This window comes from Polypterus senegalus, chromosome 3, assembly GCF_016835505.1.
Source record: "Polypterus senegalus isolate Bchr_013 chromosome 3, ASM1683550v1, whole genome shotgun sequence".
NCBI lineage: Eukaryota > Metazoa > Chordata > Cladistia > Polypteriformes > Polypteridae > Polypterus > Polypterus senegalus.
The window spans coordinates 91797482-91820457 of record NC_053156.1 but is presented as its reverse complement, the minus strand read 5'-3'; the positions used below and the strand labels follow the sequence as shown (position 1 = coordinate 91820457).

Here is a 22976-nt window from a genome sequence, read left to right as displayed (position 1 = left end):
TGTCAATTAGTATTGCCTAATTTTATTTTTATATTTTTTCCTGTTTTTGTCTTTCTTCATCCTGTAAAGCATTTTGAGCTACATCATTTGTATGAAAATGGGCTATATAAATGAATGTTGTTGTTGCAAGTCTGAAATAGTATTTAAAGGTTTTTTGGGGTAATGATAGAAAGAAATCAAGGACCACTGCATACACTGGTTTTAGTTACACATTTCCTAAAAAATTGTCCAGATTAAAATAAATGTTGTAAATGCAACATAAGACAAAAAGATGTACTTTAAGATAAAAGCTGTAATCCAGTTGAAAATGAAGTTGTTTTTCCAATGTGGCTGGGAGAACACTGTAGTGTAGTGTTTATCTGCCGCTACCCATTTTAGAATCTTTTTATTTTTAATATGGGATCTCTTTTTTTCCCATGTTCATGTTTGGGACTTTCTTAGTTTTTTTCTGAACTTCTTGGAGACCTGCGAATATTGGAGATCTGTCTGTGGCTGTTCTGTTGTCTTCGTTAAGCTGTCACTGTCTGTCACGGGGTTTGCATGAGCCCTTGCCTGCTCATGACATTTTGGCCTGACCTGGCATACCATGAGTAAGTTGTTACTTTCTTTCGGTTTTTGTTCAGTTGTCTGTCCATTCTGTCTTGGGGCTGGCTGGCTAACACGTTTGAACCTTATGTGTCTGGGTTGCATTTTGGGGGAGGAGATGGCTGCGTGAACACTGACTAATTATGCTGGCTATGGCATCTTATTCCCCACATTTGGGTTATGAGCTAAGCTCGACATTTTCAAAGCTCTTGTTTATTCATCTGTGGAGGTGCTGAATTATATAATCACTTTCTCACTCTAGGAATTATATGATGCCCCCATGATATACACCATGGATCTTGTCGGAGACTGTGCTGGAGTATGCCCTTTAGTTCCCTGACCGTCAGTTTTATTCCTACCATCTGTTCTGCTCCTGGATATCCTCTTTTTGGATCAAGTGCAAGGGGTGGGAGAGTTAACTTTGATAACCTTTGTTCACTGAAATACTCACATTTTGATAAAGATCAATCAAAGAGACAATGAAACAGCACCAAAAAGCTTTGCAAAGATGGCGTTAATGAATACTTAGTCCGCAGCCAATAATTCTTTTATTATAAACATCTTTTTCACATCCAACAACCTGGACTTTTATTTATGTCAGAGTTTCTGTCCACGATCTTTATCCTCCTGATTGTAACTTTTTTAGCTCACCTTGAACTTCTGGTCAGGGTAATGCGACTGCTACTGTTTTTCATAATCGTTTTAAATGTTTGTGGGACGATACCAGCCCCTTTTAGACCAATGCACTTCCATTCCTCTCAGCTAAAACTAATATAGTCCTGCACATAAAACCTTTGAATTATCCACTAGATATTTTACCCTCATGCGTGGTTATACCATTTGAGTCATTTGTCCAAATGTTTTGGCCATTATTAACAATTGTCTAAAATGTGGTATAATGCAATTGTTCAGTCTCTGCTGAAGAAGTCCACTCTTGATCATACAGTTGTTTCAAACTATAGGCCTATTTCTAATCTCCCATTTTGGCCAAAATTATGGAAATGGTAGTTTCTTTGTAGGTGATTCATATCTGTAGGATTACAATTTATGTGATGTATTTCAATCAGGTTTTAAAAAACCTTATAATGCTGAATGTGCTTTGTTGAAGGTGACAAATGACATCTTATTAACCTTGAACTAGGTTCTTGTGCAATCGTTTTATTAGATCTTAGTAAGGCATTTGACACGGTGAACCATGGGGTTTTGTTAAAATGGTTTGAGGATCATGTTGGCATTCAAGGCTGTGCACTGAAATGGTTTGAATCCTACCTTGAAAATAGATCTATGTCTGTTAACATAGATGCAAACCTCTCTCGGCCAGCACCTCTCATACAATGCATTCCACAAGGTTCTATTTTGGCTCCTATTTTATTTTTTTACCCCCAACCCCTCCCCCGAGGACCATTTTTCAAAAACATGATGTCGTTTATCATTGTTATGCTTATGATATGCAGCTACAGTATACCTCAAAGTTAACCCTGACATCATTCATTGGTAAAAAAAGCTGAGGGAGTTCTTTGAGGATATTCAATATTGGATGGCGTACAGTTTCTTACAATTAAATTAAAAGAAAACAGAGGTCATTATTTTTGTTTCGACCACAGTTACAGTTGAAATCAGCACTCAATTAGGTTCCTTGTCAGAAATGATTCATAATGATGTTGGGAATCTAGGTATCATCTTTGAGTTGTCACTAAGCTTTGATAAACAAAATTCTTCATTAGTAAAGTCCAGTTTTTACCAACTGAGTCAAATTTCAAAACTAAAATCTTTTCTTTCACAGAAGGACTTGGAAACAGTTGTTCCTGCCTTTATCACATCTCGGCTAAATGATTGTAATTCCTTATATGTGGGACATCCCAAATCTGCTCTGTTGTGCCTTCAGCTGGTTCAAAACACAGCAGCTAGAGTTTTAATTTGGTCTAGGAAGGATCATCTCTCCACCCATGTTAACCCCATCTCCTATGGGTACCAGTGAGATGTTGGATTGATTTTAACATTTTATTGTTTGTTTCTAAAGCTGTGCATGGTCTTGCTCCAAAATACATCTCTTTCATCCCTACTTGGCACCAAGAGTAATTGAGGTCATCTGGACAACTACTCCTCATAGTTCCAAAATCTCGGTGGAAGTCTCGTGGAGACAGAGCTTTTTCAGTTGTTGCTCAAACTCTTTGCAAGGAACTGCTTTTACACATCAGGTCTTCATCCTTAATCAAAGTTTTTAAAAACTTGGCTTAAGACCTGCTTGTTTTCTCTGCCTTTCACTGTGTATAATGGGTTGTGGGGGATGGTTTTAATTTGGTTGTTTTTATTAATCTGCTTCTGTATGTTTGTTTGTATTGTGTTTATTTTAATGCTCCTTTGTTCAACACTTTGGAACAGCATCTGTTGTTTTAAGTGTGCTTTTATAAATAGATACAAGTATACTGACTGACCTTTGATGACATGATGCTTTTGTCAATGCTTTAATTCAATTTTTCCAAGCCCTGATACAATTGTCTGAAGCATTGCACTGGATGATGGGAATTGTAGTCCTCACTTCAGCATTTGCTGAATATATGTTAAATACCTTTCTTACTGGATCAGTTGCATTTAATTGATTATGCTCAAGCAAACACTTGAGCTTTATAGTGCTTGTTAAACGCATGTTCTTTGAGCTTCGCCGAACTTTGCTTCTTTCACTTTGCTTCTGCAGACATCTTTTATTTGCCGGCTTGCCCCATTTCTCTGTGTGATCACTGTCAGTGCTCTAGCAAAAAGGGGATCTGGTGTGTTAGAATGTCCCCCTTGCTAGAGCATTATTAATGACAAATATTAACAATTAAAAAAACACATGTCTAATTTTCTTTTTTCTGTGTCGTCAAGTTTCAATCACATCAATCAAATCATTTTTGAGATTTTGGGTTATTTACTTTTTCTGTTGTGTTTTTTTTTTCGCTTAAATAGTGATATGTCAAAATGTCTTTTTTTAGTGGATACTCACTGCCCTAGATATACCACCCTGCCAGAAATACAAAGATTGTTTACAATATCATTTTGGACTAAAGCAGTGTTAGTTTTACAACAACACATTTGAGTTTTTCATATGGTTTTGATGACTTAGTTTCTCCTAATGTGCTTCAGTCTGGGCTACTCCTTAGATAATTATTTTGGACATCCCTTCAAACCTTTTAATGTCTCCAGCAGTTTGTTGGACTAGCTTATATCCCACGGCAAATATGTTATAATGTTGTCCTCTTAGAAGGTAACTCTGCCTTTAGCCCTTAATTGTTCGTCCACACCCTCAATCCAACCCACAGAACAGTTAGAGAGCTGTTACTCAGTGAGTGAAAGTTTCTGTTATTTGCAGGTAATTATTACTGTTGTTTATCTAAACAAGACTCTCCATTTCCACCTGGAAACTTCTGGGAAAATATTTTTTGTAGCTAAGGTTTGGCTTAACTGAATGCGTAGCAATTTCATGTAATGAAAAATGTTACTGTGCCTTTCTGCCTTATGTTTGAATTAGCAGATTTGAGAAGCTTTCTTCAACTGTGTTTATTGCAATGATTTCTTCTGTCAAATACACATTTGTTCTTTGCTTTAAATCGAACCAGAGCAATTAGATGCAACTGCTCTTACTGTACTAAATGTTATATTAATACCTTTGAATAACTGTAGCTGAATTAACTTCATTGGATCTTATTAGCTCCCCCATTATTATTTAATATCTACATAATATCCTAATATGGAACTCCCGAATTGGACAAGTTTATTTATTAACTTTATGACCAGAATTTTAAATGTGTAGTTGTTAGGGTAACCCCAAGCATAAACTGAGTTTCTTACCTTCTGTATAGCTAAGTTAATATACTTTTTTGATTGTTTCTGTTATTTATAGTTGTTCATGTTTATTTACTTTCCACTGATCATATTAATTTTGTGAAAGTCCAAGTCAGGAAAAGCTTTAGTTTTTTGCCAACTCAAAGGGCCAACAATTTGTACATACAGAAGTTATATTTCAGTTTAAAACTGCACTGTTGTCTCATGGTCTCAAAAGCCTGGGTTTGAACGCAGTGCTTAGTTTTGGTAGGTTTTATACATTTCTGTATGCATTTTCCTCAGAGTATTCCAGTTTTCCCTCATACCTCCCTAGAGATGTACAGTACATGATAGAAATACTGGCAACTTTAAATAGGGCCAATGTGATAATAAGTGAGAGGTGGGCCCCTCCAGGGATGATTCTTGTTGTGTTCCTGATAGGGTTTTGCCCCTGAGACACCATAATATATCACAAAATACAATCGATAGTCAGTAGTCATTACCCTTCTTTTTTTGTAACCTGATATTTAGTTCCCGGTTTTAGGGATTCAGTGGCTATCCTGTCTTCATTGGGCACAAGGCAGAAAGCAACATACAGTGATCCCTCCTTGATCGCGGGGGTTGCATTCCAGAACCTCCCGAGAAAGGTGAAAATCCGCAAAGTAAAAACCATACATTTATATTGTTATTTTTATATTGTCACGCTTGGGTCACAGATTTGCACAGAAACACAGGAGGTTGTAGAAACAGGGACTTTAAAACACTGCAAACAAACATTTGTCTCTTTTTCAAAAGTTTAAACTGTGCTCTCCATGACAAGACAGAGATGACAGTTTCATCTCACAATTAAAAGAATGTAAAACATATCTTCCTCTTCAAAGGAATGCGCGTCAGGATCAGAGAATGTCAGAGAGGGAGAGACAGAGACAGACAAATAGAGAAAAAAGCAAACAATCAAAAATCAATAGGGCTGTTGGGCTTTTAAGTATGCGAAGCACCGCGATAAAGCGGCCGCAAGGAAGGCTGCAATGTGAAGGTAGTCTTTCAGCATTTTTCAGAAGAGCATCCGTATCCTCTAGGCCAGTGTGCGAACAGCCCCCCTGCTCACACCCCCTCCGTCAGGAGCAGAGAATGTCAGAGAGAGAGAGAGAGAGAGAGAAAAGCAAACAATCAAAAATCGATAGATGCTATTCGGGCTTTTAAGTATGCGAAGCACCGCACAGGAAGCATATCGTATATCATTGAGGAGTTTTATTTCATACATAATACATGCTCTGATTGGGTAGCTTCTCAGCCATCTGCCAATAGCGTCCCTTGTATGAAATCAACTGGGCAAACCAACTGAGGAAGCATGTACCATAAATTAAAAGACCCATTGTCCGCAAAAATCCACGAACCAGCAAAAAATCTGTGATATATATTTAGATATGCTTACATATAAAATCCGCGATGGAGTGAAGCCGCAAAAGTCAAAGCGCGATATAGAGAGGGATCACTGTACTCATAATTACTCCTACAAGCCAAAACAGAATCATCAGTTTACCTAACATACATATCGTTGCATACCTCACTTTACCATAGTCCATAAGGAACCTTTTTATTTTGATAGATTAATACAATTTTGCCATGACCATACACATTTACCCTATTTATGGACTGGCTGAGCTTGAAATTAATGTCATTTCATGGCATTAGGAAATGTATATCCATTATAAGGACGTAATGAAATATGAAAGCCATTTTATTTCTGATAAGTCTGTCCATCCATTTTCTAATATGCACATACATTTTAGGGTCAGAGTGGCTGGTTACAAGGCAGAGATTAATGCTGAATAGGGATCCACTCTTTTGGGGGTCACCAGAGGGTATAGCAAAGTTTCTATTCAAGAGGATCAGGTTAAAGTCATAGGCAGCCTAATTGTAATAATTTATAGTTTTCTGTTAGTTTTGTTGGTGTTTTCGCTAACATGAAGCAAAATGTTTGGGAAATGTTGTCTAAAAGAAAATTGGACCTTTAAGATGGCTGACTACCTGAAATGACATAGAGTCCAATTTTCTAAATACATCTGCGAAAATATAGACATCACTGCATGATAAATAGACATGCAAAAAATAAGCAAAACAATTATTACAGTTTTTACAAACACAATAATTAGAACTTTTCAAATACAAAATGAATATGTGGTGTTTTGTACCAGAACCTTACAGTCACAACAAAACATTCTCATTATGTAAACTCCTTCTGTTTCTTGTCATCTGTGGTGTTTATTGGCATTTCACCGCATGATATAAACCCTCATGACAAAATGTGAGTGCAACACTTCTTATGGTAAGAAAGAGTTTGTTACGAACTGCATGGATGGGTGTCTTTATTGGAATATCTAGTGTTGAAAAGTCAGTGTAATGTATGGACGAAGGGAGACTGACTCCTGTGGCCATATGTTTCCCCTAATATACTAGATGGCAGCTCTCATCTGAACTCCCACAAAGATGAATGGAAATGTCTGTTGAGGCCTCTGGGTGCCGCCACATAAAGCTCTGTCATCTGGAGGTTCCGTCAGACCCACAAATGTTTCCTAAGTACAGTGCCAACATGTTAGAAGCACTCCCTAGTCTGACTTGAAAAGCAGCCCCTTGAACTCAGCCATTAAGTTTGGAGTTGGGAGTGAAGGAGGACAATGCCTGCCTGGAAGAAGGATTAATAGTCTAACAGAGAAGATGAATATATTTGGTAGTTTATTTGTGGGCATCATTGTAGAAGTGCTTTTCACTTGCATTAGGGTACTGTGGTCTAATAATAGTCTTTTTGGACCAGAGCTTGATTTGTAGTCAGTTGTGTCTGAGGTTTGGGGTCTAAGGCGCCCCTCTATTATCTCCAAGCTACATATGATTCTTATTTAAAAAAAGATGTTTTGGAGTGTTACTGGCAGGGACAGGATGAGGATACAGAAACATAAAAAATTGGTCCAAAATAAATTTATAAAAGAGAATAAACAGGAACCAAGGGAGCAAGTGAGAATGCAAATATCAGGCAACAATTCAAGCAGTCAGAAGATTAAAGACACAATTGTGCAACAGAAATGGCTGCTAGTATTTCACCTAAGGAAATCATAAAGCAGTGTGAGTGCCCTTACCTCTGCTGTCTCGTCCATCACTTTTACTAGCCTCTCTCTCCGCTTCATTACTATTGCACATCATTTGATATGCAGATGTCAGTTGGAGAGTGTGCTGCATGTGTTCATATTCATGCTGCTTTGCTGGTTGTTTAAGGTCATGATCATGGTCTGAAAAATGAGCAGAGCAGAATCAAAATATGGGCAGAAATTTATACTCAGCCTCACATGACAAATCTTTTTTGGGCAAAGTGATAGAAGACCAGCGATTAAGCAGAGAGTGGGTAGGTTTGTGTTGAGTTGTTCTTACTACCTTTTTTGTATTCACAAACCATTTTCTCTTCACCTTTGTCATTTGGCAAAGTGTATAGAATGGTTAAAAATGTATTTTTGGTTGTGCTCAATAGAGAAGGTTTGTATTTTTAGTTGCTGGAATATCTAATTCGACACTTGAATGGAAAACTATAGTGAGCAAATTGTCAGTGCTTGAACACTGATTTTCCCTTGAGAGTGGCATCAGAGATTTGCTGCTCACTTGAATGACCTCGGCTCTTCAGAGAATTGCATTCCTTTTTTTTCTGGCTCACACACAAAAACTTAAATGTTAATGTTGTGTACTTATATTGCCTTGTGTTAAACCCTTCTGCAGCGAAGAAAAGTGTACAGTGGTAACCTTACAGTTTAACTTACTACATCGACTTGAGATCAACAAAATGAGACTGCAAATCTGCTCTCCCAGGTATTATTCTCACTGTTTTACTACCATGAGGATAAGATCCATTCATCATGGTTCGCTAACTAGCTGCTGAATAACAATTTGCCGATATGCATGCATAAGGTGGCTTTGGACAAAACTGAGTGTGAGCAGAATAGCTAATTATGACATAGCATGATCTTTCTTGTTGTAAAATATTTATCAGGTGGATTTTGCATCAATGTCATGCATGTTTACACCATTTTATTAATTATTTTCACACAATCACAATAATGTAATGAGTTGTTTCACAGCTGGACGTAAATGTCATTCGGTCATCTACAGTACTTGCCCAGGTTTACAGTATAAGACCTTCATTGCAGGAGAAGTGCAAGAAGTGGAATTTCACAACTACCTGTCTGCATTTTCTTTAAGGTCTCCTTTTTAAAAATGTTGTCCTCAAAAACTTTTACTTACTGTTTTGCTCACAGATATACCTTATGCTTGCTATAAAAGATTTAGCATTTAATGACGTGATTAACATTTTTGATTAGTAATTATATACCACATACTGTATCCAACCAACAATTTTCAAAATCTGCTTAATCCAACTTAGCGTCTTGAAGAGATTTTCCCCTAGGAGAACAAGGCATAATGTAGCAAGAGATCTTGGATACCATGCCAGTCTATCTGGTACACATATAAATGCAATTGCACACCCACTCACATGAGAGTGGCAAAAAAGCTTGGCAGAAGCTCTTTGGAATGTAGAAGGAAACATAAGTTCCTGGAAGGCTGTAATTTTTGATTCCAAACTTTCATTCATTCATTTTTCAAACCCATTTATCCAGTTCAAGAGGCCTAAAAGGTGGGAACCAATCCTGGACACAATGGTGGCCCTTCAAAAGTTGTACACATGCCTATTCACTTGTACTGAGGCTAATTTACAGTTAGTTGCTGACCAGTCCTCAATATGAATTCGCACAATACTTTACAATACTCTGCTTAAGCACGACAGGTTTTAGGTTATGTTATAATAAAAAAGTACTGAACTCATTCTTCTTTGGTGGCCTTGTAAACCACAAAGTCACCAGATCAGGCCCGAGCTCTGACATAAGCTGCTATCACATTACACAACTTCTGGGTGGTAGAGCTATCAGACTTGTCAACTGCAATTTCTGATCTTATCAAATGAAGATGTCAGATTACACGACCAGCGATCGCAGGACATGACATAACTGCATGACTCTATGACCATTTTTCAGTACAGTTTCATATTTCCAAAGTAACACAAGCTTTTTCTGACAGCCAATAACAAGGAGTAACATGCTTCTGACCATGCTGTACAGTATGGTGAGTTCATCCACGATCTTGGTCTCTTCTTTAATTTCTTTTTTCCATTCTATCATAGTAAAACATGAAGCACTAGACAGACAAACGTCTCTTCTATTTTTAGTTTCTGAAGAATGATTCTACTGCTTACTTACAGCTACATTGCATGCACTGTACATCTGATTGATGGCTCATTGGATGATGGCTCTTACATACATACAGCCCACTACAATTTAAGACAAAAACAAACTTGTTTGATTATATTGAGGTAAGTCGCAAACTGGTTGGACTGAATCACTGGGGATGTCAAAGTATACTACTGGGTGTCATGGGAGCATGCCATGACTGATCTGGATTTGCAAAGTTTGTGTAAATGATGTCTGAAAATCATGTAGTGTGATAGGGTCTTAGCTAGCCACATAACCTATCTTTGCTCATATTTTTGTGAAAATACATATTATTCCATTTTAAAACTTGGCTAATCTTACTCAGTTTTTTTAGGACCAGTACCTATGCTGGTAGTACTGGACAGAAGTCAGAAACTAATGGTGGATGAGACATCATTCCTCACACAGCACACTCATGCACACAACCACACTCAGTCTCAGAAGACCAATTTGAAGCTGCCAGTAAATCTAACATTGATGACTTTTGGATGTGGGAAGAAAACAAAGGAAAAAAATGCAATAGTCAGTTACTGACCTGGCTGGGATTCAAACTAAGACTCCTGAAACAGTGAGGCTTCAGCACTAATCTTTACCTTCATGTGAGCCCTCTGATAAAAATGTATGTGAAGAATAGCAATATAGCTTTGTGCCTTGGAATCGTATTCACTGTAGAAAGGAACTATATAAATGGACATTTCCTTTGTCATTCACAAACTTGTGTAAAATCCTCGAAGCTTGGAGGAAAATGTTGGTCATCATTTAAATTCATAAAGTAGGCATATTTTTACAAGCCATTAATAAAAGAAATGTGAAATCATGCGCCTTCATGCGTATAGTCCCTGCTTCATAATGTCAGAGACTAACTTTAAAGGCGATTAATTGAAGATGAATGACTGTCCTGGAATCCTGGAATGACAGCAAACTTGTTTTTTCCCCTAACTCGGTTAACATGTTCAACATGTACAGTGTATTCCAGAAGTATTCAGACCTCTTCCCTTTTTGCACATTTTTGTTGTGTTATAGATTTAATTATGAATGGATACGTTTGTCATTTTTGCCTATCAATCTATACTCAAAAACTTATAATGACTAATTGAAAACCTGTTTTCAGAAAAATTAGCAAGTTTACTAAATACTGAAATCACTCACTCATATACTGTAAGTATTCATTGTCTTTGATGTTTCACTCTAAATTGTGGTCAGATGCATCCTGTTTGCTTCAATTATCCTTGAAATGTGTCAAGAACTTAACAGGAGTCCAGCTGTGGCAAACTGAATTGACTGGATAGAGTCTAGAAAGGCACGCACCTATATATATATAAAAGGTCCCACAATTCATACTAGATGCCAGGACAAAAACTAAGCCATTAGGGCCAATGGACTCTCTGTAGACCTCTGTAATAATACTGTGGTGAGGCATAGATCAGGGACAAGGGTCATACCATTTCTAAAGTTCTTATGTTCTTAGGAGCACTGTGGCCTCAATGATTGTCAATTGGAAGATGTTTGGAACCACCAAGACTCTTTCAAGACTTAGCCGTTTGGCCAAACAGAATAACCAATGAAGAAGGGCCTTGGTCAACGAGGTGACCAAGAACCCAATGGTCACTCAAACTGAGCTTCAGAAGTTCTCTGCTGAGATGAGAGAATCTGTTAGAAGGATGACCATCTCAGCAGGACTGCTTCATTTAGGTCCACTGAATTATGTCAGCTATACGATGAAGCATGGTAGTGGCAGCAACATGCTATAGGAGTGCTTTTCAGAGACTGGGACAGAGAGACTAGTCAGAATTGAGAGCAGGATGAATGTAGCCAAACACAGAGAGGTCCTTGAGGAAAACCTGTTCCAGAGTGCTTGTGACCTCAGACTGGTTCACCTTTTCAGCACAACAATAACCTTAAGCATACATCTAACATAATACTGAAGTGACTTTGGAGCACGTCTCTTACTGTCCTTGAGTGGCACAGGCAAAGCCCAGACTTGCGCCCCATAGAACGTGTGTGAAGAAACCTGAAGATGGCAGTCTACAAATGTTTCCCATCCAATCTAATGGGGCTTGAGAGGATCTGCCAAGAAGAATGGGATAAACTACCTAGATCCAGGGCAGTGCAAAGCTTGTAGAGACTCATCCAAGAACTCATGAAACTGTTATTGCTGCTAAAGTGGCTTCTACAAAATAACGAATTAAGGATCTGAATACTTAAATGAGTTGCAGATTAAAGTTTTAGATTTTTAATAAATTTGCAAACCTTTCTGAAAACAGATTTTCATTTTGTCATGATGGGTTACTGAATGTAGGTTGATGGGCTAAAATGGCAAATTTATTTATTTAAAATCAAATTCACAACACAATAATGTGCACTTAAAATGAAGGGGTCAGAATACCATCTAAATGCACTATATATGCATCAACAGTTTCAATAAGAAACAAACCAAAAAATTACAATATACCCTTATACAACAATAATATTTTATGGGAAAGCAACAGCAGAGGCAAATATAACACCCTGTTATACGGCCAACAGAGCCATCATCTAGAATAGATCTACTTATCACAAGATAGTCATGGTGAGTCAGAGTAAGCAATGGTGTGGGAGGCACATATACAGTACTAGCTGTCCCCCACGGCTTTGCCTGTGTAGAAGTGAAACAGGACAGCGAGGAAGGCCCTGCCGGCTCCCTACTCCTGAGATCATGCTTCCCTCTCACCTCGGCCCACAGCCTCTGTCTCGGAATAGTGGGAATATATTGCTATTGCAAGCGAACTATGAATCTTAACGCGATGAGAGAAGTTGCAAAATCAACCAGAATGTTCAAGCAAATTCTACAAAAACCCTGATCTAAATCCTTTAAGTAGTTCTCTCGTTCACTAGCTAGGTGGATGTAAGATATACCCCAGGGCTGGGGCATGAGTGATGAGGGCCCCTACCCCCCTCCCCTCGGCACGCTGCATCTCTCTTGGATTCGTGCAAATAAATCGGTACTGCAAGCGAAATATAATACTTAGTGCGATGAGAGAGGTCGCAAAATCAACCGGAATGTTTAAGCAAATTATAGAAAAAAACCCAATCTAAATCCGTTCTCTCGTGAAAAGTGGACAGATAGACAGATGTTGGATTTTATATATAGAGATGATCTGCTCTCACGCAAAATGTGGAAGATAGAGTAAAAGTACAGGAAGATCGCATATTGCTTCTTCGTACACAGCAATAAATAAGACAAAATTAGAAGATGAAAAAGGTACATCTGGCTTCTTCTTATGCTTCTTTGGTAAGATGGAGTGATAGTATGTGATGTGCATGTCTTACACCTTGAAAGCATAAGGGAGGTCTGTGTATTCCTCTGATGGAGATGGAGCAAGAATATGGTTGGTTCATCTTGTGGTTTATAGTAAAAAGAAAAGTGAGTCACAGCCTGCTGTGATAATTTTAATGTTTACATTCTTTTATTTCTTTTATAAGTGCACCTAAAGTTGAATCCAAGTCAATTAAAGTTGAAATAACTAATTTTAATTCACTTAGGTAAGCTGAAGTAGTACTTTATATAAACTGCTCAAAAAAATTAAAGGAACACTTTGAAAACACATCAGATCTCAATGGGAAAAAGAAATCCTCCTGGATATCTATACTGATATAGACTGGGTAATGTGTTAGGAACGAAAGGATGCCGCATCGTTTGATGGAAATGAAAATGATCAACCTACAGAGCCCTGAATTCAAAGACGCTCCAAAAATCAGAGTGAAAAAATTATGTGGCAGGCTAGTCCATTTTGCCAAAATTTAATTGCAGCAACTCAAAATTGTACGCAGCACTTTGTATGGCCCCTGTGTTCTTATATACATGCCTGACAACATCGGTGCATGCTTCTAATGAGATGACAGATGGTGTTGTGGGGGATCTCCTCCCAGATCTGGACCAGGGCATCACTGAGCTGCTGGACAGTCTGAGGTGCAACCTGGTGGCATTGGATGGACCAAAACATAATGTCCCAGAGGTGTTCTATTGGATTTAGGTTAGGAAAGTGTGGTGGCCAGTCAATGGTATCAATTCCTTCATCCTCCAGGAACTGCCTGCATACTCTCACCACATGAGGCCAGGAATTGTCGTGCACCAGGAGCCACTGTACCAGCATAGGGTCTGACAATGGGTCCAAGGATTTTATCCTGATACCTAATGGCAGCCAAGGTGCATTTGTCAAGCCTGTAGCGGTCTGTGTGACCCTCCATGGATATGCCTCCCCAGACAATCATTAACCCACCACCAAACTGCTCATGCTGAATGATGTTACAGGCAGCATAATGTTCTCCATGGCTTCTCCAGACCCTTTCACTTCTGTCACGTGCTCAGGGTGAACCTGCTCTCATCTGTAAAAAGCACAGGGCACCAGTGGTGCATCTGCCAATTCTGGTATTCTATGGCAAATGCCAATCGAGCTGCATGCTGCTGGGCAGTGAGCTCAGGGCCCATTAGAGGACATGGGGCCCTTGGGTCACCCTCATGAAGTCTTTCTGGTTGTTTGGTCAGAGACATTCACACCAGTGGCCTGCTGGAGGTCATTTTGTAGGGCTCTGGCAGTGCTCATCCTGTTCCTCCTTGCCCAAAGGAGCAGATACTGGTCCTGCTGATGCGTTATGGACCTTCTATGGCCCTCTCCAGCTCTCCTAGAGTAACTGCTTGTCTCCTAGAATCTCCTCCATGCCCTTGAGACTGTGCAGGGAGACACAGCAAACCTTCTGGCAATGACACGTATTGATGTGCCATCCTGGAGAAGTTGGACTACCTGTGCAACCTCTGTAGGGTCCAGGTATCGCCTCATGCTACCAGTAGTGACACTGACTGTAGTCAAGTGCAAAACTAGTGAAGAAACAGTCAGAAAAGATGAGGAGGGAAAAATGTCAGTGGCCTCCACCTGTTAAACCATTCCTGTTTTGGGGGTCATCTCATTGTTGCCCCTCTAGTGCATCTGTTGTTAATTTCATTAACACCACAGCAGCTGAAACTGATTAACAACCCCCTCTGCACCTTAACTGACCAGATTAATATCCCATAAGTTTCATTGACTTTATGCTATACTCTGATTAAAAAGTGTTCCTTTAATTCTTTTGAGCAGTATAGTTATCCATTTATTATCAAACCCATTTAATGGTCATAGGGACCCAGATCACAGGAAAACCCTGGACATGTCACCTGTTCATCACTTAGGATCCATTTGGAATGTCCAATTTATCTAACACATGCATGTCTTTAAGGTGTTGAAAAAAAACTGGAGTATTGTGAGTAAAGAAACCGGACTTCATGCAAAGAGTAACCATTTGTAGCCAGGATCCAATACTATCCACTGTGTCACCATGCCACCTTGCATTTTTTTCTTTAATCACAGTATATCTAAAATCATTTTGTCAATTAAAAGATTGCCATCTGTATAGAGACTTCTGCCTAGCTTTTTTTAACTTTTAATGCGATTATTGTAGAAAACCACTTGATAAACTCATATGTATTATAACTGAATGGAAGGGATCAGTCTGGAGTCAGTGGAAATGAATGCCAACTGACATTTCTTTACAACTGCAGCCAGTGTACAGCTCCTTTCTCAATCAGTTAGTGCTTGTTCAGTGCCACACTCCTCCTTATTTAGTGAGCTATAGCTGCATACCCATTCAAACCGCATCACACACAGATGATAGGCAGCCTGGGAGAGAGAACAAAGTCAGTCCAGTAAACACATAGAATTACACCCTACACCCAACAAACACCCTGAATTAAGATTAGAAATTTGACAACCCGGCATGGAACACTGCATCTCTGATCTGTTATCAGGCACAATATTAAGGAAGTCAGCTATGCATGCATTGCATTTTTTAAATTCATGTAAGTTTTATAATTCTGGTTAGAAAATTGGAAAATTTACTATATGTATTGTATGGTCATGTAAATATGAAATATGGTTGGTTTGCAAGCCATTCCTCTAGAGTCTGAATTAAATGAGCTGATTTAACTTCATGCACAACTACCACTAATGACCACATGGTGGGAGCAAATTTCAATAGAATTTTTTTTTGTTTGTTTTATTTTTTTATTTATTTTTTATTTTTTTGAAGATTTTCGAAGATAAGGGGGATGTGAGGTAAAGGACTGACAGTGCACTGCTTTATGATCATTCTATACATTAAAGCTATAGTAAAGCTTTAGTTATTGTAATACCATCCTATCACTATGATTGCTTTTTAAAAAGAATATTAGTATGTAGTATTTCCACAATTACATTCCGCTGCAAGAACATTGGAAGGTAAAATAAGTCCATTCTTATTTGACTCGGTAATGGAATGACTTATATCTTCAGACATTTGATTATGTATATACGTCATTTCGCAATTCTAAAATTCTTCACTTGAAAAAGTCTACTTGTATTCCAAAACTGTTTGTCAAAGTCCGCTTTAATATGATAAGATCAGATGTATGTAAAACACCACGTACAGTTGCCCTCCCTGGAATGCTAAATTGCTCTGCCTTCTCTAATGCGCATTATGTCATTTTAGTTTACCATAGCCTCATATATTACACCTCTAAAGTATAATCGAACTTGGAAACAGGTTGTCAGACATGAATACACCTGAGCTTCCTTATTAAATCTGTTTGCTGGCTCCCGTCCAGAAGACGTTTTAGCCAGAATTCCAAATAAACTGAGGCAAGAATGCAAGTGACAATCATCACCTTCTATAAATAAAACTAATTAAAATAAACAGCATATAATTTTGATATTATTATAATATATTATGTACAATGCATTATTCACTAGACAGCTATACGTTGAAATATTTAAAGCCACGTAATGCATCAATTTTGTCCCCATTTATGAGGTTCGTATTAAACTAGCTGGCAGATCGAGCTGCATCTCCTAGGGCCTGTTTACATATTCTGCTTTGTACGGCTGCCCTGATGTAGCCCTTTTATTTGTAAAGCTGTTGGTTGCATGTAAAGTTTGAAGCATGCACCCCGCTGCTCTTGTTGGGTGTCAGCTCTGTTTTCAAAATGTCTAGCTGTTGCAGGGTGTGAGGATGCTGAGAATGGCAGCTGTTTATAGTCATCCACTATGGAGAAGGTAATCCACATTTCTCAGACCCGCATCTAAACTGACATCTTAAATTAGTTGTCAGTGGTTCACATTTAATGATGATGGGACAGACACATTGTGTCTCTAGGCTTCAGAATGTAAAAAGGCCTGAAAAAAATGCACATAGGTTGATTTTAAGCATGTATTGTTTTTGCATCAATATCATTCCAGATGGTGAATATATTTCTTTGGTTCATATACAGTCTAGTTGTTGGTGTGATATTGGTCTGTAGTTGACCTGATTTGATTGGAAGATTTTCTGCAGACAAGATGTGTGAAAATTTAAAATGCATTAAGAAAGAGCTGAATGTCCTTCCAATACTGCCTGCAATTATACACTGGTGAGCCAAAATATTGTGACAACCAGCCTAATATGCTGTTGCTTCATTTTGTGCTGCCAGAACAACTCCAAACCCACTGGAGGATGGAGTCTACAACACCTCTAAAGGTGTCCCATGATATAGTGTCGATTGGTGAAATTTGCCACAGCATCTTCCGCAGCAGATTTGCTAGATTAACCAGTGATCTTGATATTTTTCTGAAAATTCTCTGTGCGGTTGGCTTAGACAACTTATTTTTTCCAGCGCTTCAAGATGCTTTGGAAGGACACCTCTTTATTGGATAAAATTCTTCCAGTGTGGATTTAATTGGACCTTATTTACGATTATGCTAAAAGTTAATACAAAAAAATACATTTAAATACAAAATACACACGCAGAGTAAAACTGGAAATTTGTCAGTGTATTTGTGTCTTAAAGGTAATGTTATTTTGTATGGACTTGTATGTGACTTGTATAATACCTGAGCCTTTCCCTATAATAATAATAATAATATTTTATTTATATAGCTCCTTTCTCATACAACTTTTACAATATTACCCAGAGTTAGAGTTGGCATATTCCCCGAGACAAAAAGAGAACTCATAGCAAGGGTGGGAGTGGTGTCGCCTTGCTTTGGAGTTTCTCTCCATGTTAGTGTAAAGTGGGGAGTACTCCTTGTACTTCCTCTTGTAACATTAGAGGGCACTGTCGCTCCTCAAACCCCGCAGACAAACGTTCAAAACACCAGGTTAAAGTACCAGAAATATTTTTAATTTCTTTTCTTTTTTCAATTGTGCCACAGTGCACCGCAACCACCACCATAAACCAATCAATAAACAATAATAATATTCCTCCTTTCCTCCCAGCAGCTCCGTCACTCTACCTCCCAACTCTGGCTTAGCTTGCTGAGTTTCTCAAAGTCCTTTAAATAATCCTTGACCCGGAAGTGCTCCTGTCCTTCAGTTCATGTGATTCAATAGCACTTCCAGGTCAGATGAAGACTTGTATTTTTTCTTTAGCCCGGAAGTACTTCTGTTCTTCCGTCACCGTGACTTGGGAGTACTTCGGGGGCTATAGGGAAAATAAAAATCCCCCCGTCTCTCTGCAGCGTCACACGGTGGCACCCATGGCACACAGCAGGGCTGTGAAGCCCAATTCCATCTCCCATGGTGCCTTGCGGGAACCCGGGGTACCTCTAAGCTACAGGGAAGTCTCCATCTAGTGGCCTGGCTGAGCTGCCGGCTGTTCATCAGACTCTCCATATAAGAGCCAGGGGAGCGTTGAGCATTTAAAATTACTTCCGTAATGTGCACAGTGCAATATCTGAGAACCACTCATCTACACCATCACTGATGCAAGTTAATAATATTGTAGGCAATGCTTTATAAATACAAATGGAAAAGTGAAAAAAGTCATCCTTGTTGGGAACAATGAGCCACAGTGTAAAAAACCAGGACAAACCTGGACATATAGTAACCCTACATACAGCGCTGTACAATTGATGCAAACAGGAAGGTGAGAAGAATCAACATGCTTTAATTTTGTGCGTTTGATTTCGGAGTGGTGAGTACCTGTTATGGAGTCTGTGAGTGAAAGCCTCCGTGAATTCATGCTCCTCTTCCTGTTGCCACTGTCTGCAAGAAAATGTAATCCTCCAATTTATAATTCTATTAATTTTATCTCAGGGAGGGATGGTGTCACCAAGATATTAGCAGCATATGCACTAACTTCTGTAAGTTGTAAGGTGGAGTCGCACATCCAACACATATCGAATGGATTGAAGCCAGAGGAATTTAGAGGCCAGTGCAACACCCTGAGCTCTTCAGAATGTTTCTCAAACCATTCCCGATCAATTTGTGTAGATGGCATTGTGCATTATCTTGCAGAAAGATGCTGCTTCCATTAGTGTATACCATTGCCAAGAATGGGTGTACCTGGTCTGGAATGATGTTTAGGTAGTTGGTATGCATCAAGTTAATGTCAACTAGAATGCTAAGACCCAGGGTTTGCCATCAGAGCACTGCCTAAAGCAAAGCAGTTTCTTTTCTTCCCACAGTGTATCCTGGTGCCACCTCTTTCTCAGGTAAATGGCACACACATGCCTGGGCTCACCATGCATATTACAGAAAACAGAATTCACTGGACAAGGCAACTTTCTCCCAATGATCCAAGGTCCAGTTCCAACGCTCAAGTGCCCGTTGTAGTCATTTGCAATGGTAGTCAGAGGATACTTGGGGCACTCTGCCTGGCATGCAGCTACACTGTCTCATATGCAGCAGTGTTTGATGCACTGTGTGTAGTGACACATTACTCCCTTAACCATTATTAAAATTATCTGTAATTTGTGTCCACAACAGCCATTCTTGAGAGTTCATACCAGAAGTAGTAGGCGATTGTTGGTGATATGTGTCTTTTTTCCCCTTCTCGACCACTGTCGATAGTTACTCATCAGGGGTGACCATAGGCACCACACAAACAGTCATTTGTCCATTTTTGGCTCCTATCAAAGTTGGCAGGTCATATATTCTGCATTCGACACATTGACTGCAAGTATCTAATGGCAGTTTACCGTCTAATATATCCCTTACCTTAACATGCACTGTTGCTACAAGATAGTCAGCATCATTTGCTTTATATAGGAGTGGTCATAATTTTGTTGGTCATCAGTGTATGTTAAATACAGTATTGTGGCAATATTTGATGTATGAATCTTAGGGAAACCAGATTTTCCTTGAAAGAACACGGGCTGGCCTTCAAAGCCATTAATATAATAAAGGTATTTTATTGCATGCGTACTTTAAACTATTGGTTCTCAAGTTCTGTCTTGGGGGGGGCCACTGCGACTGTAAGTTTTTGACCCAACCAGTCTGACAATGAGTAAGTTATTTTACTTTGATCTCATTATTTAATAGGCTGCCATTTTGTCTATCTATCTATCTATCTATCTATCTATCTATCTATCTATCTATCTATCTATCTATCTATCTATCTATCTATCTATCTATCTATCTGTCTGTCTGTCTGTCTGTCTGTCTGTCTGTCTGTCTGTCTATCTATCTATAAAGAAAAAACAATATAAGAAAGAAGCAAAAAAACGAGGAGTATGTCTAAAATACAGGGTGGCCCATATTTATGTATATGACATTTCACGGGCTGTAGCATTTAAACTACTGTGCGAAAAGTATCACAAATGGCACCACTGTGTAGCCTGAGAATGGGAGTAATGATGTGCTGGACCCCACCAGACTTTTTCCTGTGGGGTTACCTAAATGACAAGGTTTATCAGCTTTGCATCCACAATGTGGCTGAGCTATGTGCAGCTATCACAGAAAAATTTCAGAGGATGCCAATACATGTTCCAAGCCACCTGTGACAACGTTGCTCTTCATCTTCAGGAGTGTATCGATCCGGTTGGTACATTGGTGGACCACGCTATGGAGAAAAGGGGATGAAAAGACATTTAAGGTTCTTAATGTTCATGTTCCATTATGTTACTTGATAATAACATGGGTAGTTTCCTGACAATAACGCCTTTTCTATCATATACATGAATATGGGCCACCCTGTATTATTACATTTAATGTACCTTAACAAGTTCTTGGTTTTGAAACAATAACAAATCCCTTCCCTGGTTAGCTGAGCATGGTCCCCTGTTTTGTCAAAACTATTTTATCCTGAGACAATCTCCAGGTGGAGTTCTTACACTGTAGAAGTCCAATGGCAAACTACCCTTGCTTTCTATTGTCTCGGTTTTATATGTATCTAGTGTTACGTGACCAGAATAGACTGACCAATCAGCTTCCTTCTAATTATCTTAGGATTGGATTGGCTCCCAAGAACAGGCAGTTGGCATTTAGTGCTATAAGTGTAGTTTCATGCAGGGAGTCGGAACAAAACGTGACAATGTGTATGTAAATATTGCATAATTTTGTAGTTTTTCTATTATTATGTAATAAACACCGTGGTGCCATACATAATTAAACTGCTTTGATTTTGTTGTTTTTTTTGTTGGTCTTGCTCTAGGCTGTTCTTTTTTCCAAGAAGATAATGGTTAATTTGTGTGATACTATCTATCCAAAATTGAATCCCAAATTTACAGTTGTTCTACAGCAAACTGAAATGCAGGGGCTCACAGTCCAATTAATGGTAAATCCACATTGTGATATTCAAAGTACAGTAATTTATATTTGTGCATGTAAGTTTATCTACTTACAACTTGGCCTTGTGTGCGAGCGAGCGTGCCTTACAATGAACTGACATGCTGTATAGGATTGGTTTCTGCCTTAGCTTCAATGTTGCCATGATGAGCTCCACAAAGGAACCACAAAGTGAATCAAGAGGGGTTTGAAAATTAATGTTTACATTTAATTCAGTCATATTTTGCTTGGCATTAGAACCTCTCTTGGCTTTTTTTCCCCCAATGGATATCCTATGTTATATCTACAGTAGCTGTGTATTCTAACCAGGGCTGTGGCTGTAGAAAGAAAAGGATCTTCCAGTCATAGAGAAAGTATGCATCTTTACGGAGGTTCATTGATATATGCTTGTATAGAGTAATGGCTTGGCCACAAAGAGATTTTGTAGAAGAATGGTAGAAAAATGTAATAAACATTATTTTAGCGGAAATGTATAGTCTGTCTAAACAACAGAATAGCTCAGTGTTTTATTTACCATCATCACATCTATCAAGAATTCCATAAACATATTGCTCTAAAGTAGTGCTGTACCATTACTTCTCTTGATTACTTCCCACTTAAGGCAGGTGTTAGCAAACCATGGAACAATCACCCTGTGGATTCTCGTAGCAGCAGAGGCTGCACTTTGGAGCTGAGGAAGGTGCAGCTTCCACAGTTTAACCTTGCAGGTGTGCTGCTAGCCTGGGAAACAGCTGCTGTGCAACACATCTTCTGACAGATTCCTGTGGAATTTGCAGTTTCAAGGTTGTTAGCGGCCCTACACCTCTGTGGCGACATGCTGTTTCATTCATGGGAGGAAAACTTAACAAATACAACACCAAAACAAACAACAAAAAAAGAAAAAAAAAAAAAAAAATGGACCGCATATTTTTATTGGCTTCAGTAGTATTTGAAATTACTATTATTGTTGCAGAATATGGAAAAGCTGTGTAAGAGTTATTTTTTTCTTCGACTGGTGATATATATTTTTTGTTTAGCTCAGGATTCAACACGCCTGTAGTGAGATGTCGTCTTCATGTGATACGCACTTCTGGTGCTACCAGCTAAGAGGATTTTAATATAGTCTTACTGCTGGCATCCTTTTGATTTGTGGCACTTGGGCTCAGCCACTGGCTATCTTCAACACTTGTGCTCAGATGCAGTACCCCAGTCTTCACTTCATTCTTCCTGCTTATCCACACTGACACAAAAGTAACTCAATGAGTGAAATGCAAAGTAGCTCATTAAGCTATTTGGCATTTTTGATGTACTTTAGTGTAATCTTGAAGTAATTTGCCTGAACAGCTCAATAGTCTGTGGTTAATTTAGTTCAATTCAATTCAATTTATTCTTATATAGTACACTTTAATTTAGAAGCCTAAAGCATTGCATACATATTTACTAGTTTTGGTAAATAAACCAAGTAATTTTACATGAAGCTTTTCTTAATACGATAACTTATTTATTCATATACCATCCATAGTTGCTAGCATACTCACCTTCTCTTCAATAATCTATACACTGTACTAACATCTACTAATATTGTAGCTAGGCAGTTAATTCTTATTAATTACACATTAAGTGCAATTAATAAGAATTAATATATTAAATTAACCATAAACACCATGTAGTATCTATCTTTTCACCCATTTTCAAGTCACTTCAATCCAATTTCAA

The 22976-nt window shown here is 38.6% G+C and overlaps 1 protein-coding gene across 1 annotated transcript in view; it reads left to right on the top strand.

The window, feature by feature from the left end:
• The window catches only part of LOC120526580 (neuroendocrine convertase 1-like), a 672113-nt gene that overhangs the window by 332182 nt on the left and 316955 nt on the right, over nt 1-22976 (top strand). The gene's annotated exons all lie outside the window — the stretch shown is intronic.